The sequence below is a fragment of the Galeopterus variegatus genome, unplaced genomic scaffold (genome assembly GCF_000696425.1).
Source record: "Galeopterus variegatus unplaced genomic scaffold, G_variegatus-3.0.2 Scaffold581, whole genome shotgun sequence".
In the NCBI taxonomy this organism is placed as follows: domain Eukaryota; kingdom Metazoa; phylum Chordata; class Mammalia; order Dermoptera; family Cynocephalidae; genus Galeopterus; species Galeopterus variegatus.
This window is the reverse complement of record NW_007726692.1, coordinates 12,221-26,061: the sequence shown is the minus strand read 5'-3', so window position 1 is coordinate 26,061 and position 13,841 is coordinate 12,221. Positions and strand designations below refer to the sequence as shown.

Below are 13,841 nucleotides of genomic sequence, written 5' to 3'. Positions count from 1 at the left end.
GCATTGACTAGACCACAACAAGAAGCATATTAGTAAATTAAGCAAAGAGATCCTCCCAAGAACACGATAGTTGTCCAGGCTCCATGTCAGTCACATAAAAATTAAAGCAACACATAATCTTTTAAAATTGTCCCCAGACTTTCCATTGCTCCAACCGTTTCCCACACCCATAACCCTGCCCCCACCCTGAGTTCTTGCACCTCATAGTATCTTAATGTTCCCCATTACTAATGACAACTGCTTCAGATTCTGCTGTTGTTGCAGGGAGTCTTGGCACTTTCTTAGCAGAGCTTGGAATATGCTCAGTTGCTGTGTCTGAATGCACAAGTCCTACTCCTTCCAAAGTGTCATCATTTGGAGAAGGGCACCAAGCATAAGTTCTTCGGTGCTTTTCATCCACTCTAACTAGGTACCATGTTCCTTCAAAGAGTGAATCTATCAAATCCTGGGGGATATAGTTGACCAAGTGATAAGGGTCCTCTCTCACCTTCATGTTTTCAGCAAAGACATCTAGTGCCACACAAGTTCTTCAGTTAAGTCTTGACTTGAGATCACTTAAGCTTGTTGTTATTTTATCAAGAGCAGACCCTGGCATCTTGTGTAACTTTAAGAGAATATAGAGTGGCAGCCAAACCAGAACCATAAGAGAACATTCCAATTCTCTTCCCTGCCAATTACTGAGGTGAGTGCTGCACTAGAACAGAAGCAAGGGAACCATATACTGAAGATGTGTACAGATTTCCATTTTGATTTGATACAAGCAAAGATACCTTTGTTTTCTGACTAAAGGGTTCAGAACTAGCCTTCATAAAAGCCCTTTCCACATATCTATCAAAGTAAGTATCTTCTAATTTAACATCCCCAAAGGCTTCCAGGCCTGTATAGATAATATTTTTATCTTGGTTCTGGTCATTAAGGAAGTCATTCAGCAATATCTGAGCTAGAGATTTCTGAACCAGTTTACAATATGGTGAGTAAAAGATCATAAAGTCAAAATCATTCAAGGTAAAATCTTTATCATTTTCCTCGTTCTGTCACTGGGCGTGGATCTTTTCACAGTAGACAGAATAGCAGCAGTCTAATGCACTGAGGTAGCACTGTATGGGTATTCCGTCTACTATAGCATATTAAGAAAGCACATCAGGCTTGTAAATGTCTAGATGTGTTGCATATGTGTCCCACAAAGCCTTTGCTCAAAAATTAAAGGAGCATTTAGCCCAGTTAGCAGAGCTACTGCTCCAACTCCACCTGTAGGTCTAGCATTTCCTGTGGCATATACAGCAATATCTCCTGCAACTACCAGGGCATAACGTCCATCCCAAGAGCTGGACTCAACCCAGTTCACAGCATTGAAGACAGTAGCTGTGCCTCAATAGCATGCATTACTTGTAGCTATTCCTTCTATATCTCTATTCCCAGACTCCTCAAACAGCTGCATCAAATTAGTCTTCACTGACTTTGATTTGTCGATGATTGTCTCTGTTCCAACTTCTAGCTGCCCAATACAATCATAAGAAAGGTTATTCCTCTCCATAAGATTCTGAAATACAGTCATGCAAAAAGAGTTGATACCTTCTCTATCTGTGCAGAAGCCCATATTGGCCTGGCCCAAGCCAATGGTATACTTTCCAGCATCTACACCATCATATTTTTCCAACTCTGCTTGATAAACATATTGAGAAGGAAAATAGATCTCAAGGGCAACAATTCCCACATCTTTTGGACAGCAATCTTCTGCATTCAAAGGAACTTAACCAGGCATAGGGAAAGAGCTGTGTAAAGAACAGAGAACTGTAGTCTCCAGGTCTGTCACTCTGTTTTCTCCTTTGGGCACCAAACGTGACCAAGCAGTGGACAAGGAAAAGGAGTGAGGCTAGCAAGGACAGCACATCTCAGGATGTATATTTAATTCCTTAATCCACTTTGAGTTGATTTTGGTCTATGGTGAAAGGTATGGGTCTAGTTTCATTCTCCTACATATGAATATCCAGTTTTCCCAGCACCATTTGCTGAAGAGGCAGTCTCTTCTCCAGTGTGTAGACTTGGTGCCTTTGTCAAAGGTCAGATGGTTGTAGGTGTATGGGTTGATTTCTGGGTTACCTATTCTATTCTATTGATCTGTGTGTCTGTTTTAATACTAGTACCATGCTGTTTTGGTTATTATAGCTTTGTAGTATAATTTAAACTCAGGTCATGTTATGCCTCCAGCTATTTGTTATTTCAAAAGATTGCTTAAATATATTTTTACTCATTTGGAAAGTTCACTATCTACATCACCCTATAAGAAGAGTGGAGAATAATGGGTGAGAAAAAAGGAAAGAGGTTTGCTTCTGCTCAGTCCATATACCACTTCTCCAGATGTTATTTTTCATCCCCTTTGGATAGGAAATAGCTCCTTATTGTTAATTACAGATTGGTTGGCAGTCCACTATAAATATTTATGGAAAGGAACACTTTAATTTACTTGTTCTGTTTCTATTCTTAACATAATATTTCATAGGATAACAGTCCTGGCTTAACACTAATGAACTTGCAACTGTTTTTTTATTCTAAAAACAATTATTGTTTTCTCTCCAAATCTACTTTGGTATAAATTTCTCTAATCTGCTTTACTTTAATCAGGGTCATTATGAAATACCAAAATAGTAATTGATGCCATTTTCTCTTAAGATTACCCTCCCCTACAATGCCTAGTAGATGCTTTCCTTTCATTCCTCTGAGACTGGCTTTCAAACAGAGATCAGAAGTAGAGAGTTTCTTAGCCAAGCCTCCACCTTACTTTATGCTTCTTGACATTAGCTTTGGGCAGGTACCAACTATTTCTCACTCCCTTTATTTATACAGTATCGACCCTGCTAATACTAGTCTTGATAGGACATTAAAATCATGGTAAAAATACTGAGTTAATATGATGTTGGAAGTTAGACACAGGAGAAGTGGTTTAAATTGAAGATAAGAGTCACCTAATTTTTGCTAATGTTTGTACAGTTATGAACATTCCCATAGAAATTATTTCTACTTGAGAATATGGTCAAAATATTGGTTATTTATCAATAATCTGTAACACAAAGACAATTAATGATTGTGAGTTTCTTGCAAATTTCACTGGAACAAAGGATGGTTGCTAAAATTGGGAGGCACGTGCTCCTTTCTAGAAATACTATCTCCACTCATAACTGATTTGTTAAGTTGAACATAATTTTTACTATCTTATCGAGTATATAATTAAAAGGAATTAACAACTAACAGAAAAGCACGAACAGAGCATGACAAGCAGAAGAAAAAAATTAAGTGCATAGAGTCTATGCAACCAACAATGACAGTGTCATCTCAGTACATGAATAATTCTGTTTTATAAACACTATGTACATTACACTGTCTGGCATGCTCAGAGGAAAAGTGGCTAGTTGTATTTGACATACCACTGAGACAGTGTGGAAAACTTGGGAAGAAGTAAAGTGCACTTTATCTAGCCTTCACTCAGCACCACTCCCAGCACACAACTTCTTCCTTTGAATTCAGTGCCATCATAATTTCTGACAGCACAGTTATTTCCTTTTATAACATAGCATCCTACTACATAAGCATTTTGAGTTTGGGTCACATTTTAAAGACTTTCTCTGAACTCATGTTTCATCAAAATAAACATGAATTTTCCTAAGTCAGCTCCTATTTGGGCCTAGGATTGCCTCACACATAATCATTTTTTTTTCTAAAATAGTTTTGAGAAGTGGGTATTATTACACCATTCATCCATCCATTTATTTAAACATAGCTACTAAGTATCTCCTGTTTTCCTGCATTATGCTGCATGCTAGTGTTATAAAAATAAATATAATTCAGTGACTGACCTTCACCTTCTGGATTTTATAGTCCACCTGGAATATCAGATAAGAAAATAGATATCACACAGTGTGATAAATGCTATCATAACATCTGTGAGACATATCTGGGAAGCAATTCAGATTGTCCTGATGGAGTCGATGCTAGGTATTTTTTGAGATTCTTGGGTGATTCTTCTCAGGTAAAATATTTGAATGTTAAGAGGGAATTTTCCATGTCCTAGCATAAAGTAGTGCCTATCTAAGAGTAGGCATTTTATCATAAATATTTTTCTGGAGTTGGGTTTTTTATGTCCCTCAAATTATGTTACATATTTAGAAGCCTATTACATCTTCACTTATCACTGACAAATGCAAGACAATATCAAAAACCACAATAGTTACACATTTTCATTAAACTACAGAAAAACTTATGATTTTTCTTACAAAATTGGGAACTTTATGCAATATTTTAAATCTATATGACTAAAGCTGCAAAAAAGGCAGGATCTTCTGCAAAAGCATACTGAAGAAATTGGCATTAAGGATTCAAATGATTAAAAAATCCTTTTACATTAATTGCCTATTCCTTAAGAATGGGTAAAGAATAGTGTTTCAACTAACCAAGAGATACCACCTATGACAAAAAAATCAAAGTAGAATAAAATGTACTTAGTCAAAGTACGGTATACATAATATTATAAAATACACCTCCCTACTATCTATTCTTTACCTCAATAAACACATATATTTTGATATAAACTCCTACTTGTCTTTCAGGTCTGATATCAAGGGTAAATTCTTCCGGAAGCTTTCCCTGATTCCCCAGACAAAATTAATTTATATTTTTATAAATTTTCATAGTTCCCTTGAATTTGGGGTTTTATCATTGAGTGCAAAATGGTGTTTCAGTTCCTTCACTACATTAATTACTCTCATTGCCACCTGGATAAATCTTTTGGTGCAATTATGCACCATAATTGTAACATGAGAAGAATACAGTATTAACAGAATAGACACTCTTGTGTTTTGCAGATGCTTTACTCTGAATAATGCAAGCACACCAAAATGGAACCAGGACTGTTTACCTTGTTATGGAAAGGAGTCGCACCAAAGGAAATGCAGTCACTCACAGAGACAGAGAAGTCAGATGATTTATTATGCTGGCAGGCCTCAGGGGAACTAGTATTCCAAAATCCTGAGAGCCCAGAATGCAGGGTGAACTTGAATTACATACCTCTTCAAGCAAGCAGGCAAGCTTTCTTTCTATTGGCTCTCTGTCTGCATCCAGGCAGAGTCACCTAAATTGGAGTCTACTACCAGGTGGCTAAAGGTGAGTAGGAGGGCTTCACCAAGTGGTCGAACTTGGTTAAAGGGATGGAAAGTGTGGTCAGGGGGGTCTCTGCAAAGCAGGCTCTCCCTACAAAGGAAATTGCTGGTAGGTTGTGGTTTACGTAAGTCTCTCGCTTATACAGGAAGACCAAAGGCTGACAGTCTTGCAAGCTACAAAGTCACAGAGCTCAAAAACTGCATTTAGCTGCCAATGTTGTTAACCCTTAACATAACTTTAAACATTTCTTATAAACAAGCATATTCCAGCTAGAAAACTATAATAAGGATTAAGACAAGGGAAGGACAAGGATTTCAGCCACTTTAATCTCTGAGTTGATTTTAAAATACTTGAAAAGAAGTTGATTTTGAAGTACCAGAAAAGAAGTTACTCGAGCTTCAAATACAAGGACTGTGTGAAGGATGAACTTGGGACCTTGAAAAATGTAGTGGCATAAAAATGCTAGTCAGAGAATCTTTCAAGTTTGACTTGGAATCTTTATATTTTTCATGCTGAACAAAATAATTCACCATAATTTCACTATTTTTTAAATCTATTTGTTTGTTTATTTCCAGGCTAAATGTAGTAAGATAGAGGGTGCAACCACATTATATTGTCCCTGAATGTCATTTACTCTTGCTGAGTCACTGCAGTGGCCATTAAATTTGTAAAAGTAATTGGAAGTTTTTTGATTCTTAGAGGAGATTGCTGCCAGATCTATTCTGAATAGTTCCAAGCAAATATCTGGTGCCACTGGGTAGTACCATATCATCTGAAAATATGTCCAAGGCTGTGAGATTTACAAATAAACAGGCATTGGAGTCCATGATATGAGCTACTTGTTACCAGAAGCTTGACAAATTCATAGTAAGTAATATTCTGGGTCTAGCAAAAGTGCTGTAAGTTGACGATAACACTACAGAAATGACAAAAATGAACATGTATGGAGACATAGAGATACTAATAGTTTTGTAAGACTTTATATAGTCCCACACTGTTTCAGACCAAAAGCTAGAAAGAGAAATTTCATTTCAAGACTTGCATGCTCTAGAAAAAGTACCTAGCAGGGTAGGTAGTGATGGAAATTCATATGATAAGCATAACTGCTCACTAGTGACCACTATGCAGCAGGTGTCGTCTATCAATGTTACTATAAGCAAGAGTGATATCGGCAGCTACATACTCCTCCAAAGAATTACATATGCTCAAGTATGCATAGACCAAACTGAGAAATAATGAGGCTTAGAGATGGCTTCTTATAAGAGTTTTCCAGTGCCTACATTCACACACCAGTGCTTTCTATGATGTACTATACTTAGCCAGGTTCTGCACAGCACTGCCTCTGGAAGCATCAAGAAGAGTCTCACATACTCTAAGAATAAGTAGTACCTGGTGTTGGGGGGATGGGATTTGGCATTTGGGTGTATATTTAAGTACAGAACTTACCTTGTGGGACAAAGGATAAAGTGTAAGGAGCACAGTTGTATTGGATGGGAATTCGTAGCCATTCCCAAATGCCCTACTCCTTTCCCTTAATCAACAACAAAATACTACTAAGGCATCTATTTGAGTAAATTTTTAACATGAGCATATTTTGTACAGAAAGAAAATAAATAAATAAATCATTCCAAGAAGAAGAAACTGACTAACAAGAGAGAAAGTTCATGGTAGGATAATATGATTTGATAGTGTCTCAAAATAGCAGAAAAGTTGAACTACAAAACTTTAAAATTGTATTGTGTGGACACGTGGGTTGCATGACACCTTTGTTACAGCAAGAGAGAAAAGGGAAGTGTTTCAAGAGAATAGATTAGAGCTAAGTGTTATAGGTGCGGATTAACAAGAGTTAATTTAGGGAAAGAAATTAAGAGGATTCTGTGATATTCATGATACCAAGGAATAGGAAGGGACAAATGAATTTTATGAGTGGCAATGGACTATATATTCAGAATCTTCTAGCTATTTAAAAAGACATAAGTGACACTTGTAATTCATTTGGAGCTGTACTTTTAAAATTATTCTAGTAATGGAGTAATTGTTTTATAAATATAACATATATGTCGTAGTTTTAACTATACATTTGTACTGTTGTTTGAGTAATGGTTCTCTTCCCCACTGGACTGAAAGCTCCATGAGGATCATAACTACTTTGCCCATTACTGTATCTACTATCACTAAAATAATGCTCATCACTAGAGTAATGCTTATATTTGGTGCTCAAAAATATTTTTAAATGCATGAAGAGAATATTACTTGATCTACATAACTATGAACATCAATTAACATGATAAAACATAAAAGCTCTAGAGACTAGATGGGGGCTACCATATTTGAGCCTGGTGTTCAACTTTGCAATATAGAAAGTACAGTTTGTTTTTATATTTAGCCTTTCTTAAAGAGTTCTGTCCCAGCCAATCTAGTTATATACAAATTTCAGCTTGAAAGCCATGTAAAAACTGGTGTATCTTAAAAGAAGCTTTTTGTTTCTTTTTGACTATAATAAAATGACAAGCATTTTATATTTTTGTACAAGCTATTCCTCTATATAATAAGATTTTGATTTTTTCCTTAAATTCCTATATTAGAAACTGATAGAATATCAATAAAATGTCTGAATATTCTGTTAATACTTTTTTAAACACCAGGCTCTTGTTAATAAGATGGGCAGAACATTTACTGCAAAGTTTTGACCTGTACATACAGTATTCAAATGATCTAACGTTTTTCCACATTCCTATTGATTTCATGAGCCTCCACCTTTAAGAAATCTGAAATAGTTATATCCATTGTTTTAGAGAAGTTCCCACAGAAGAATCAGATAATAAACATATTACATTTTTATATTCTTGTTTTTAAAGTGCCAAAGTCTCTTTCTTTTCCAGCTATAAACCAAGAAAAACGAAATATGGAATCAACCAGAATCAGTTCCCTGCTACAGTCCCTTCCCCTCACAAATATATGAAAATCCTCCGAGCAGAGGACAGAGAAGACAGAGTTGGAAAAGAAGCGAGGGAATTAGAGATGGTGCGATCTCTGAGAAGGGGCATCCCTATTCCCACCACAGAGTTATCTCCTGTATGAATAATAGCAATAAGATCCCTCCAAAATTTGGAAATGTGAGGAGAGTAATAACAGCCTCACTGTATTTGTTTACCCTAGGAAACAGCAAGATTAACATTGTTTCCTGAATCACCACACGACTAGAGAATAAAGACAACTGCATGTAGTGCCCAGGAAGTTAGGATGGGAGTAAAAATACAGAGTATAAACATACATGACCTTCAAGGACAGAAGGAGTATAAATCTTGAACTGAATATAAATAAGCAAGATAGCAGTATTCCTTCCTCAGGGACAACAGTGTTTCAAAAAAGCTTCCCTCAGGGACAATAGTATCGCAGAAAATCTGAACTACAAAAATTTAAAATTGTGTTGTATGGACACCTGAGTTGCAGGGCATACATCTTGTGAGTGTGTGGGTGTGTGGCCACCAGATAAATGTGTGTATTAACCCTCAAAAGAGGACTATCAGAAAACATGAGCACCTATAAATCTCAGTGTCTGTGAAGCTAAGGAAGCAGAACATTTTAATAGGAATGACGTTTTCGAAAGTGTCCAAGTGCTCCAGAGGCAAAATGAGAGAAAAGTTGGCTCTCGAGAATGGCATTTTTAGTAGAGGGGTAAAAATAGAAGCCACATTCTGCAAGGAGTTAAGTATGTGTGAAGAAATGGAGATAGCATGAGCAGATAAGTCATTTAAGGGTTGAGCAGTAAAAAGAAAACGGGATGATTGCTTAGCAATAGATTCAGGCCATGTAGAAATTCCATCCTTCATGGTCAAAAAGATAGATTATTAGAAGGACCAAACAGCTTTGATTTACAGAATTATTTTAATAGTAAAAGTGGGAGGTTTCCTGAAACCAATTTTTAAAATCATTTTAAGCCCTCCGAATCTCTAAAACAGATTTTTTTCTCCTTACATCAAAGCCAGTCAAGAGGTCGAGATTCATTTCACATGCCTAAGCAATTTATTCAAAGAAATCAAGATCAGGCCCAATTATGTCTTCAAGAATTATTAAGAGACAATAATGTTAATTTTAAGACAGAGTGGTTTTAATCTCTTCAAGCTGTGCAGGGATATTGCTATGCAATTCATTAGGTCAATTACACTCGTCTGAACATTGGTTGTACGGAGTCTCCTTGGCAAACACTTTAATTGCTTTCAAGCATCGCATACTCTCCTACTTATTCATGGTGCCCGCCTGGCCTCTCCAGCAGCTGAACAGCCCGTGTACCAGAATACTAGCTGTGGTTCTCTCTGCAGAAACTGGATAAGTTATGTGTACTACCATATTTGGATATAAAACAGGAAATTGGAGCTCTGAAACAAAGTAAAAGGCAATGAGTTAGTAACCAAGTGAGTTTTTGCAAGGAAAAGGAGAGAATAAGGTCAGAGTGAAGATAGGAGTTTATTATTTAGAATTTGACCTTCTTGCAAGCTGTCCGCTACCTTCAGCAGTCAGGTTACCTAAAACACTTATCCACTCAGGTCCCCATGTGTTCCCTGGGGATGTATGGGTTGTTAAAACATTTTTAGCTGTACACACAAGGACAGACTGACATCAGCTAACATAAATGACCTAATTATTTCCTCAGCTCCTCTTTGATTTCTGCCTTTGTCTCACAATTGGATATTTACTTTAATATAGTTCATTAAGGGTAGTGGCCCTGTTGAACATTTTGGCCAATCCTGGCCTTAACATTTGCACTATAACTTTTTTTTAAAAAAATCACTTTTAGTCATCAAAATAAACACTTTTGCTGTTAATAAGTTCTTGGGAAATCCCCCTGATATGCAATTTCTATTTAAGTACATTATAAATAATCAGCCCAAGACTGCACCAGGAACCTGATTTGACACATACTAAATTTTATAAACTAAGGAGTAATAAACTATTTCACCTACCTATATATTTTTTATCCACAGTATAAAATAGTAGCCTTAAGAATAGAATTGTGAATGCAAAATATGTATTGATCTGATATAGCATTTCGAGACAGCACTTACCTACTATTGGTACTTAACATCTATTATGTAAGGACTTGCATATACATGAAAATGACATTGTAAAAGATAAAATTATTTGAACAACACAATTTGTATAGAGTTTAATGCTATCTTTTATGAGTCAAAGCAGAGTGAAATAATTTAGAAACCTGACCACTTCCTACTTTCTGGATATTTTAATTTTTTTCTTAATAGTGCATCCGTATGGCTAAATTTTTTTCCCCTCATTTCTTCTGGCTGTATTCTGGTGTTATATTGACATAGACTTAAATTAATTTTGTTGTTTAAGACAACATCCTTTATTGCTGTTACTACTAGTACTTCTACTACTATTATTATTATTATTATGAAACAGTAATCTCTCACTTTCTTTTTCATTACATTACATAGAGCTATTCCAAGGTGGCTTGGGGTTTAACCACCATCTTACATTAAGATTTTAATTCACACTGTATTATCTGTCACATTACTGCTGTTTTCCTTTGCCCCACTCTTTAAATAATTTTCTTTATTTCAGTCTTAAAGATTGTATGTTAGTTTTCTATTGCTGCTTAAGGAGTTACCACAAATTTAGCAACTTAAAACAGCACACATTTATTATCTCACAGTTTCTGTGAGTCAGGAGTCAAGGCACAATTTAGCTGTGTCCTCCACAAAGCTACAATCAATGTATTTATTGGCCAGGGATGGGTTGTCATCTGGATGCCCAAGTGTAGATAGATCCACTTCCAACCTCACTGAGGTTGTTGAGGGAATTTATTTCCTTGAGGTTGTGGGATTAGAGGTTCCTAGTTTCTTATTGGATGCTAATGGGGTACCACTGTCAGTTCCTAGAGGTTGCCTGCAGTTTCTTACTATGTGTCCCTCTTCATAGGACCTCTTACAACATGACAGCTTATTTCTTCAAAGCCCCAAAGAAAGAAAGCTAGCAAGATAGAGTCTTAGATATGATAACATAATCACTGGAGTGACATTCCATCACTTTGTCATGTTTTTATTGTATAGAAGCAAGTGACAGGTCCCACAATTATGGAGAGGAGATTATTCAATGATGTGCATACCCACGAAGTGGGGATCATGGCAGTCACTTTAGAGTCTGTCCACCACAGACTGAGATTTTTTTTTTTGTTTTTGCCTCAGCCACTTTTGGTGGTATTTTGTCTTTGCATTCTAATTTGGTAAAATTTTTAGGAATAGAATTAATTAATTAAAAACATGCACATTCATTTCTAGTATATTTGCCTATTGCATTTGTAGTGAACAAACCCATTTTGCCAGAAAGGAATCCTCAGATGAAAATTTTCATCAAGTGTCCAACTAAATTCTTATAGAAAAAGTGAGGCACTATTTATAAAAATAATTTAGAAAGTAGATAACTAGTTATGCAATAAATGGGAAATAATAAAAATCCATAAAATGAGTTTGTTGAAAGTCACAACAATTAACAGTAAACAAAAATCAAAGCTAGAACCATTAATGATTTATTTAGCTGATAACCATAACATATGCTTACTTAATAATGTATAAAGACAACCTTTAACTCCCAGCCCTTGCAAAAATATTGACAACAGTAGAGTTAATCAAGTGACTATGCACTGCCAACACCACATAATTTTCATGCTGAATGTTAATGTGAAATGTTGTACTAAACATACATTGTCTTTTTAATCCAAATTGACATATTTAGTTTGTGCTCTCAGTTACAGACGTAAGATATTCTAGCTTCATGCTCCTAGATTCATTATGCAAGTGAGAAAAATGTATTTTTTCTGCCTTACATACTCAGCAATCTAATGGGATGTTTTTGCTTAGATATAACATTGATCTGTTTTTTTTTGTTTTGTTCTGAGAAGTATTCAAATAATTTCCAACAAAGAAGTAAGATTTGTAGAAAACTTATCTGGTAACAAATATATTGGAATCAATTTTGAAGCTAAACTGCAAGAGTAATGTTTGAAAACCACCCTGTTATGATTGATCATTAAGTATCTGTGCTTGTTATTGGAAAAAGAGCAAAAGTACTATTGAGCAATTGAGAGATGGGCTAATGGGGATTCCAAAACCATGACACACAGAGCATTGTGGAAAATAATAAACATCTCAATATATTCTAATCTTCAAATTACATTTTTTATTAGGAATGAAACAACTAATTAGGTTGTACTTTCTCGGCTTAGTGTGAGAAGACAATATTTTACAATATATTACTTAGTTTAGGAAATGTTGACACTGTTCTATGAATTTTGTGTCTGTTATGTTATGATTCAAAAATGATATGCCAGAATACAAAATAAGAAATGTTCATATCTTTATCTGAGAAAAGTTATAGTCCAAACTCCAAATAAAGAGGTAAAAAATCCTTTACCAGTCTTAAAGTCTCTGATTCACATAGTTTCTAGAGCTTGACCAGGGACTAAATATGCTTTCTGCTTTTCGGATCCTTTTAAATTGTATATAGTTAACAATTCCCAGCTGCATGCATTCAAGTCTCCTTTAACCTTCTGTCTCTCTGATTTCAAGACCAGTAACTCTTAAAGGAAAAAATAGAATTTCAAAATTGGACCTCCTGAAGTAGTCCTAAGTCATGCCTCAGATGATTAGTGTAGCACAATGGCTCAATTTACAAGTGTGCAACTCTAAGTTGTATACAACTTGTATAATGAGCTATAAAAATAATGAGTTTGTGATGCTTTACTTAGTCTTTTCTCTCAAAATGAAATGTTACAATGAAAACAATTAAATGGGAAAAATATGATGCCTTCGTAGTTCGTGGCCTCGAGTGAGGATTGCAAATTAGTTGTACCAGTGCCTCTGGTCCTCCTAGGAAATAAAGTCAAGCCAGTACTCTGGTTGATATTTTGAAACTTGAAATGAAGGTGAAAATAACTGAATAAATTGAACATAAAAAGAAAGGTCAAACACTAAATTAGAAAGATTTGCAATGTGAGCCATCGATATTTCTACACATGTCAAGATAAGAATAAATTGCCTTTGGTATGGATCAATATGAATTACCAACTAAATTTTTAACTAATTTCCCTGCAGAGAATAAGTATATATGTGCCTACACAAGATGCACAACAGGTAGACATAGATGTAAACATTTATGTATTAGATTCATTCAACTGGTGCATGGGGAAAAGAAATAAAAACTTTATTTTCTTAGGCATTATAAACAATATGAAGTTTTTTCATGTTTATGTAGCTTAGCTTAGAATATATTTTCCAACTCACATATGAGTGGCATATATGTGTGTGTGTGCATATATATATATGCTGACATTATGCATTCATGTAATTGCAAAATATAAAGAATTACTGAAAAAAATAATTGCCACTTTGTTACAAAGCTTACACACTGGGCACATATCACAAAATTTTGAGTCAATTCTGTGAAATATATTATAAACCTCATAATTTCACATACTTTTCCTGATGGCTTATGAAGATAAAATAGATATCTGACATGAAGGGTTGAGGCAGAGTCACAAACCTGGTCACTTACCACTCATTACACACATGCAGCATATATGATATCTTAAAAACTAATGTTGTGTACCATATAGCTAGTAAAGAGAAAAATTATAGGCCAGAAATTAAGTGAATTCAATTTTCCAGATTCTC

At 35.4% G+C, this 13,841-nt stretch overlaps 1 pseudogene; it reads right to left on the bottom strand.

Moving 5' to 3' along the window:
- Positions 1 to 211: 211 nt before the first annotated feature.
- On the bottom strand, positions 212 to 1,762 carry LOC103588514 (annotated as a pseudogene).
- Between the last annotated feature and the right edge of the window lie 12,079 nt (positions 1,763 to 13,841).